We start from the raw sequence: 9,635 nt of genomic DNA on the forward strand, positions 1-9,635 counted from the left end.
TAGTGCAGGTCAGTTTTAACAGCCTTTAGTGCCTGAGCAGAAATATGCAATCCCTTTTATTCAAGTTTAATCCACAGTAAGTGCACTATTTTGCAATTAACATAAGATGCTGATTGTAGAAGAAAAAAAGGTAGTGGGAGGAGACATCTATTAAACACCTGCATAACATAGTGTCTTTTTAGATAATCAAGGGCAAAGTATTTATGAACCTCCCCCAGTCTGAGTCATAAAGTCCTTATGTAGCAGGCAGATTATGAAAGTAACTTGGCCTCACCAGCTATAAAATTCACAGAAGTGGCTGAATTTTAAACACTGTGCATTGAGTTAGGTGGTCATTTATTCCTTTAGATTAAGACAGTTTTGGCTAAAGTTCACCTCAGGAAGTTCTGTAAAATAGCACCTTGCAAAGTTCTCACAAAATAAAAAGTTTTGACCTGATGAGACCATGTGTCACCACGGTGAAACAGAACAAGGGAAAAGAAACTAAACTCAAAAATAACTGCACTCTACTCACTTTTATTTTAAACTTCTGCAGGTTTTACTTTTCCTTAGTTGCATAATGAGAAACACAGATTGTACAGTATGTCGTTGCAGCTCAACAGGCACTGGCATTCAAAAGCAAGAAAAACAAATCCATTCCTTTTAATTCAAGTCCATCCTACTTCCCATGATTTCCTGTCCTCCAGTGCAGTTCAGTTCCTAGGAAGAGTTGCACAATACAAATACACTGTTGCCTGTGCTAACAAAATAATTGACCTGTCATGAAAAAGCTGGCATAAATACTATCTTCTCTTGGTAACTCCTAAACAGCTAAATTGCACGTGGTAATGCTGTTTGCTATTAATGTCATTTTAAAGAGACATAACGGCCACAAATCTAAGCAGCCAGTCGCCTGCTCCACACAGGGTGTTCAACAAATGGCACATTTTGCTGTAAAACAACCACACCTTCACACCGGAACCACTGCAGTTAAAGAACATATCTCACAGTCACAATCCTTTAAATTCCCCCTTCAGGTACAATTCTCCAGGAAATTAAAGGCTGAGAAGGGGAAAAGAGTATCATCAAACAATATTTGCTAATATTATTAATGAGGGTGGCAGGGGAGCAATGAGCTTTTCACTGAACTCAGTTTTTACTTTACAAATCAGTTCATGTTTTCTGCTCTGGACGATTCAATATTAAGAGTTTTGAGGAGGATGACCTAGTCAACATTCCACATCTGGTCTAATCTTATTTTTTCTATAGGTTTAAAAGAACGATGTATTTCCATATAACCAAGTTGGAGCTGAGACGTGCACATGCTAGCCCTGCTTTGGGAATACTGCAGTCTGTGATCTCTGCTTCATCCACTTTAGGAAATGAAGCTGATAGAAGCAAGTCTAGGAAAAGGAATCCAGCCTCTGGAGAGTTAGGTTCACACAGGAGAAAGAAAAGGAAAGGAGAAGGAAAATAGAAGGAAAAGAAACTGTGAATGACTAAAATCCAACAATAATTCTGGAGCAATGACTAAACTGCAGGATTTCTCTAGCCTGGGGAGTGATCTAGGCAGAGGGTTGCAGACCTCCCCTGCTCAGACCAGCCTTTTGCACAGATCCCACCTCTCCTCCACAGAGCAAAGCCCCTTCCCCTCCACCAGAAAGCCTCAGAGTGAGGCAACAAGGACTTGAACCTCTTCCCCTCCCAGCACTATATCTGGCTGGAAGCAAGTGCTCTCACCACTAGACTACTGGGGAGGAAAAAAAATAAAAAATCTTGGCAAATACAGCAACTTCCTCGGGACTTTGATGTTTGATTGTGGAAGGCTGTGAAAGGGTGAGGCCATCCATATACCTAAGGCAGTCAGGAGCAAAGGCATGAAAAGGAGACTTTTTTTCAAGAAACATACACTTTTGTGATTTTTTACTGGAGTTGGGGTATTTTTGCTATTGATCATAGTGGCAGCAAAGGCAGGTCTAGACTGTGCATGTATCAGGCTGATACAACACAAGTTCTCCCACCTATGGCTAGTCAAAAGCCTTGATTTCAGTAGAAAAGCTTACTCACCATACAATGGCCCATCAAATAATGCCACCTGGCCTGCACTAATCAGATCTGACTGTAAAATGTATGAGTGGCTCTGACAGTAACAGAAACAGGATGTTGGTGGTTGGCAGGAAGTTCAGGTGTTAGAATACAAGAAAGTCAGAAGTGCTTCCTCATCGGCACTTGGGTTTACATCTATCAGAAAGTATTTGACCTAATTTAGGAGAATCATGCTGCACATCAGGTTAATTGGCACCTCATCAAAGATAAATTTGAATTTGCTTGCTCTTGAATTTCCTCAGCTTGCCAGTGCTCAAATATTTAACAGCTCCATTCTGCTTTTTTTTTTCTTCCTCACAACACGAATAACAGTGAGGTTTTATGAGGTGAGGATTTTGCTCTTTCCTTTGCTTTATGTAGAAAAATCCCAAAAGATATAGCTGAACACCATGGCCATATCTGATTCAGGATTTTCACATCTGATTATCAATTTTCTTGGAAAGATGATTTGCTTGGGAATTGTATTGTTTGTACAGGCTTTTGTTAGTTTTACTGAGGGCTTTTCCTTCCCTTCTTCTGTTCCTCTGTTTCACAGAAGGCTCCTACATAAATGAAATCCTTTGATTCTCCATTTCATATATGACTTTCCTAATACACAAGGGACTTCAGGCTTAGATACGGTCATTCGGTCAACTGCTCTGACATGTAATCACATGTAAGACCTACTGAATGTTGAGGATAAGGCCTCCTCTATGAAATTCTTGACTGTTCATCCCTCACAGAAAGATACCATATATTTATGCTGCTCAGTGCAGACTTACTTCTGCCCTGTGGCCTTATACCTAGCTATGGATGACTGTGTAATGAAATAACCAGACCTGCACCGAGCTCTGGATGATGGATACGTGCTCCTTACAGCCTGTTTTCCAGCAGCCTCTGTTTTTCAGCAAGCACACAGAAGCCTTGGGTGAAGACCCTCCACCAACGCCAGAACTGGGCACACCTGGAGGACATGTTGTTCCATGAAGTCCGCTGCTCACTCTTATTGATGCAGGGAGAAGAAATAAGAAAAATGCTTGTATATTGTATTCCACTAGTGCTCTATAAACCTAATAGCTGGACTTTGACCAATATTTAGCTACCAGTTCCTATGGAAAGGGGTTTGGTTGCTTTGCATAAACAACCCAGGCTTTGCAGAGAGCTTTCTACAGAGGCAACAGAGAGAAATCACATCACAAAACCATTCACTCTTCTTTTCCACCCCAGTGACGCTTAAGGAGTTTATTTGCACTTGCACACAATCTGTGGGATGGGAATCCCGTTTAAAACAACTCTGCAGGCTTCAGACGCCTTGCAAAAGTGCTGCACTAGTGCTTTCTCTGCCTTGCTGCAAGTGAGCAAGGCAGAGAAAGGACAGAGAGGAGGGCAGCTATCCAAGTTCTCGTGCTCCAAAAGCCGGAGAATCTAGAACTGGAAGGGCTGTGCCCTCACCTGCAATGACTGGGGATTTCCCTACCACTTCTGAGGAGAAGTCTATAAGGAAAATATCGTAGCATTTACCTATCTATGTCTTCTTGTGTGGGATTTCCAAAATGGTTGTTAACACAAGTTGTGAAATGTGCCCTGTCCTTGCAGAGGGATAGGGAGCAAGTTTGGACCTGCTTGAGCCAGATGAAAGCAGAGGACAGAGCTAGGAAGGTTTTCTCCCCCTGTGTCTCTATAGGCACCTGTGGGAAGTTTTGCAACACAGGACGGGCTGGCTCTGATGCAGCTTGCTCTGGCTACTAGTCATTTTGTCTCGTTAATGGTCTAAAGGCAGCCACCCACCTACTGGCTGGCAAGCTTGAATCTACCTGTCAGAGATATAACTTCTGAGAGCAGGAGTCCTGAGAGCTTGTATCACTGCCAGCAAGTGGGAGAAAGCGAATGAGAGGAGGTGGATGTGGTGTGGTCTGCACATGCAGACACAAAATAGGCTAATGAGTCTTTCCACATCTGGTGAGGTAAGGGGAATAGACTCAGGTAAGTGGGAACAAAACCAGAGATCAGTGGAGTTGTTTGAAAATAATAACAGCAAATTTGGCATTGGGAGGGTGGTGTACGTTCACTTATTATGATATTGCTATGCAGAATTTCCATGACTTCCCTTAAAACAGTGAGTTGACTCTTTGAGGTATGGCAGATACATTACTCATGTGGAGTGAGAAAGAATCTCATTTAATCAAAAGGAGCTATAAAGCAATTGCTTTCACCATTCATACATGACAGATCATGCTCCTCTTCCCACCAATACTAGAAGTTCCTTCCACCTCCCTCCTGGAGCTACACGAACACTGAAGTGCCTTCACTACATTTGTGTAACACACATATTGTGATTCTCCAAACCGAAGTTGATGAGCAGGTAAAAGCAGACTCACTGAAAAAGCAGACTGACCCATACTGTGTATGTAATCCCCGCATGAGGTATTGAAGGCAGCCTGAAGGACTTAGTCCAAATGGCTTGTCCCCCAACAGATTGGGCAGTATAACCCTTCTTTGAGCTGCTCTAAATAAAAACGTACCCCCTCTTAGGACACTGGGCAAGCTTGGTACGTAAAACTTGTCCCAGTCTATATTTTGCATTCCTGAAGGCAGATTTTTCTCAACAATTTTAGCTCTTTCTTGTGAGCCAGTAACAAGAAGGCTGACAGCTGTTTACTTTGTGCAATAGAAACAATATAGGCAGGGTGTTTTCTAAACAACTTGAGGGTATGGTGTCACAGACAGCTGACACAATCCAGTAACTCCCCCACACAATCTTGGCTGTTCTTTTTATCCATCGCTGTGCCTGGGCTATAGAATCCCACCTCATCCTTTGTACTGTCTCTTAAACCCTTCCAGAGTCAAGACTACTTGCTAACTTAGAAAAAAGAAAAAAAAAAGTCAAACCATGTCACATTAGGGAGCTAAAATGGCTAAAAGAAAGATCCAATAAATGTCAGAAACAGTGCTAACCTATGGCAGGAATATTTGGCTGGGATAGACTGTAATTTTTCAAGATTTTATGACAACTCTTTGTTCTGTTATTTGTGTTAACCTCCATAGTACTGAATATAAGAGACACCTTTGTGTATTAAAGTACAATGAGAGCTTACAGCAGGTATCAGCTCCTATTTGTTTACCAGATCTAGCAAATCAGTCCTGCAGAACATCAGTAAAAGACAAACTTCCCAATCTAGACCCGAGCCACTGAACAGCTGTCATAGGAGCGTACTGTTGAGTTTGGCAGGATCAAACTGGAAATGAAATGTAGAACTGATGGTGTATACCCAATAGCTGAGAGAAATCATTCAGAGTCTATTAGTAATGTGGCAGGTAGGATCCACAAGCAAACACATACAGAGCTTTGCGAATTCTGCCACAAAAAGGGAATGGCCTTACTCACAATGAAAAGCCTGCCAAAGGAAGAGATGAATGCAAAACTTTCTCTCCATTAATTGTCCAGGAAACATAAGTTAAATTTAAATACTAAATTTAGATTTCATTGGAAAAAAAAAATAAATCTGTAATTAATACTGAATATCTATGGAGTAAAATAAAAGATGGAGAGAAAGAAAACATGCCAGTGACTAATCCAAGAACATTACAGATTTATAGTGAATTGCATTAGTAAGCAATTCAGAATCAAGGCCTCAGATTTCCCCAGTCTTTTTTAGGCAAAAGCCCCATAGAAGTTGCAGCAGGAAGTTGACAGTGACTGCAAAACTGAATTCAAAAGAGATCTCAGAAGCATTTGAGTTTTTTGCTAAAACATAGGAAATCCCTTTTGCACAGAAAGTAATTGGTTGGAGAAAAACAGCCCATTTTATTTACCTAGTTATGTCTATGAATATGAATTCAATAGCCTTCTGCATTGGGTCAGACTGAATTTGTGCTTTCATGGGTAGGGCTGTCAGATGTTAGCTTTCAAGAAACTAAGGTCTCCTCTGGGGAAAGCCTGCAGCTGAGTAAGAGCCCGAGGATCCCATCCAAATGGATGGGAATGGAGGGAAAGTTTTCACTGATTTGTGGAGATTGGGATCTCAGAGCAGGAAAAAAACAGCAGAGCCTTTTCTGAGCCTGCAAAGAAGTGAAGCCTTATGGCCAACTGCAGGCACATACAGGGATTGCCACACGGCTTTGTTTGGATGATTCCAAATGTACGCTGGATGACACAAATGTACAGGCATATAAGACAGTACTGAGTTCCTGGAAAAAAGGGACGAGGAGGGAAGTGGGGGGAACAACCAACAGTAACTTTTTTTTTTTTTTTTTTTTACTTACTGGAATCCAAAATTATCTTCACAGAAAATGTGGTTGGATACTACAATTTAGAAGGTGATCATTGTAATCTGCCTGTTGGTAATTCCCTGAAAAGAAGAGCAGGCTTTTGGCCAGCATGCTCTTATTTTCTTGTACAGGAGCTATTAAATCCTTCCATCTTTCTTTTTTAAAACTTCTCTAGAATTTTACCTTTCTCAGCATTTAGATCGTACCAGAGGTTGGAGTGTCAGAATAGGAGTCCCAGGGCAGCGATGAACATCTCACCAGGGGATCTTCTTCCTCTGGCAGGGAAGCAGCAGGGAGGTGTGGGCTGAGACTGGATGCCCGTCTGCTGCACCATGGTTATTCCTCCTGGGTGAAGATAACATAGATTTAATGAAAGGGGGACAAAAGTGGCTGCAAACAGTTCATTGTATATCCATCTCTGTGTTTCTGCTTGTAGCCGGACTTCACATGTCTGTGTTTTCTAAAGGCACTCCAGATCTAGCAGCCAACACCTCAGCTCTCCTAGGACACACCAAAAGGATATAAGACAGGGATTTATGTGAGCCCATATACATGCAAAAATTGGCAGCTCAATCTGTATGAGGAGGAAGCAGTGATCTACAAATCTGAAATGAAATAGGATACAACCATACATCATCAGAATGTTCCCAGGCACAGCTCTGGGTAAATGCTCAGCTAGTGAAAAACGTTAACTGGATTTGCACAGCTATTGTCAGATACACTCAAAAATGCTTGAAGAGAAACAGACAAAGTCGCACAAGCATGTTCTAGTGACACCCTTTCTGCACGCTGATAATACTGTAACAGCAAAGGCCACTAAATAGCTGTTTTTAAAGAGATACAGGAGGACAGCCCAACACAAGAGATGACTCTTTCAGTAAAGCACCCGCTTAGTGAACTGAGACTAGGATATGCTGTGCTTTTGTAGTTCAAAGTGAGCGTCTCTCTCTGTGTGCGCTTGGCTTTTAACACCATCCCTCCATGTGATTAAAGAAAGCCACAAGAAAGAGGTTTCTACATTATTATCTCTTCCTGGAAAACAAACCTGCCTGTTTCCCTGAAGTTTGCTGGTACAGAATTATGCAGCTTTAAAGGCACCTAGACATTTTGGCTGCCCATCCACTTGCAGTCGTCATTATTTCTGTTTTACTTTACCTGGAACTTAACAATCCCTCATTCCCTCTCCTCCTGGTTTTCAGTAACTCTTCAAAATGAAAATCAATGGCCTTCCTTTTACCCCAAGGTATGGCCTTTCAGATAATCATGCCCTTACTGTGCAGCAGCTGCTTGGAGCTTCTGCAGCAGAAATAGCTCTTGGATTAAAAGTTTCCAGTAAAGTAGCTGCCTTTTTCTAACATTTCACTGTTTACTTGTAACATTGGTTTAGATCAACATCGAGTTTTTATCTAGTGATTCAAGTGATATGTTAATGGCATGGTTAAGAAAACTCAGAAAGAGTGTTTTTTTTTCTTTGTTGTTGTTGCTGTTTTCAGTTACTTCACATTAGAGACTCTAAATAAACAAAGACTTTATGAGTCAGTGGATTTTGTTCCTGTCAAATGGCCCTTGAATTTTAAAACCAAAAAACCAAAACAAACAAACAAAACAACAACAACAACAACAAAAACTCAAAGCTCTCATTAGCAGAACTGCATGTGTAATTTCAGTTTCTGTTTTGCTGTTAGCAGGCTTGTAAATGTGTTATAGTAATTCTACTTCTGTTTTAAGAAACTGTCATCATGACAGATAAATGAGAGGTCTCAGGAACCCCCTTCCTGTCCCCATCCCTCCTGACCAGGAAGTGTCAGGTCTATGAGGGAGAGCTACACTGCAAAACCCTGGAAATAATTTCACATATTTTCTCAGTAGATAGAGCCAGAAGTGCTGGAGGATGTGCAGCTGGATGGCTAGATCCTTCCCTGGAAATGCACAGCACGAACTCAAAGAACTGAGCACTGAAAGCAAAAGCGCTATGGCCGATACTTCCGATAACCCAAATGACCTGAAATATCAAACTACCTCAGAGAGAAGCCAAGCTGCTCAATGCACAAAACTTGTAGGGATTCAGCATTGTAAGTGACACCTGGAAGAACTGGGAGCGGCATATTCTCAGAAACAGGGTGACAGGGCTGCATGAAGGGAAGGTGTGGGCACAGGACTGCAGTGAAGCAAACTGTAGCACTTTGGGCCTTTTTTTTTTTTTAATAGAAAATTTGGCTCATCTGCTTTCTGAAGTGTTATGTATATGTTTATGCTACAAATAGGGCAATGACTATGTGGTGTATTGCAGTACCATAATACACATGCAACTAACTGCCCCACTGCCCTGCCCATCAGACAAGGCACCCTACTATTTCCTATTTCCTCATCATCAACACATGTGGGCTGTTTCATTAATTTGCCTTTCCTTAAAATTTGATTGAGTGATCTCTCATAACCACAGAGCAAAACAAGAGCAGAAAGAGCAGCAAGAGCAGAAACAGCAGCTGAAGACAGGAATTTTAATCATATTAGAAGTGTAAAAGATACAGAGCTTTCCTTTAAGAGACTCATAGCCACAACATGGTTTGTGATTAAGCTCTTTTGGGTAATCTTAGAAGATTTCTGACAGGAAATGATTGTAACTTTCCTTTTCCTTCAGAAGCTTCTGCTTTTGTGTAGAGGAAAAGGGGGTTTATAAGCAAAGGGCTACAAAAATAAATAGCAAAACCGGTCAAAAATCTCAAGTGTGTAGTTTTGCCAAGAGATTGCCTTCAGTACCAACAGGCATCCCAAAATCTTCTCCATCGTTCCCAGGCTAATCACAGAATCATAGAATTGTCTAGGTTGGAAGAGACCTCAAGATCATCTAGTCCAACCTCTGACCTAACACTAATCAGTTCTCCACTAAACCATATCACTAAGCTCTACATCTAAACGTCTTTTAAAGACCTCCAGGGATGGTGACTCCACCACTTCCCTGGGCAGCCTGTTCCAATGCCTAACAACCCTCTATGTAATGAAGTTCTTCCTAATATCCAACCTAAAACACCCCTGGCACAACTTTAGCCCATTCACCCTCATCCTGTCACCAGGCACGTGGGAGAACAGACCAACCCCCATCTCACTACAGCCTCCTTAAAGGTACCTGTAGAGTGTGATAAGATCGCCCCTGAGCCTCCTCTTCTGCAGGCTGAACAAACCCAGCTTCCTCAGCCGCTCCTCATAAGACTTGTTCTCCAGACCTCTCACCAGCTTCGTCGCCCTTCTCTGGACTCACTTGAGCACCTCCATGTCCTTCTTGTAGCGAGGGGCCCAAAACT

At 41.8% G+C, this 9,635-nt stretch overlaps 1 long non-coding RNA gene across 1 annotated transcript; it reads left to right on the forward strand.

The window, feature by feature from the left end:
* Positions 1–1,549: 1,549 nt before the first annotated feature.
* LOC119718434 (uncharacterized) lies at positions 1,550–3,448 on the forward strand. The gene is made up of 2 exons (XR_005269548.2): positions 1,550–2,411; positions 2,621–3,448. It is a non-coding gene; the product is annotated as an uncharacterized lncRNA (long non-coding RNA).
* Positions 3,449–9,635: the final 6,187 nt, after the last annotated feature.

This window comes from Anas platyrhynchos, chromosome 15 (genome assembly GCF_047663525.1).
Source record: "Anas platyrhynchos isolate ZD024472 breed Pekin duck chromosome 15, IASCAAS_PekinDuck_T2T, whole genome shotgun sequence".
Taxonomy (NCBI): domain Eukaryota; kingdom Metazoa; phylum Chordata; class Aves; order Anseriformes; family Anatidae; genus Anas; species Anas platyrhynchos.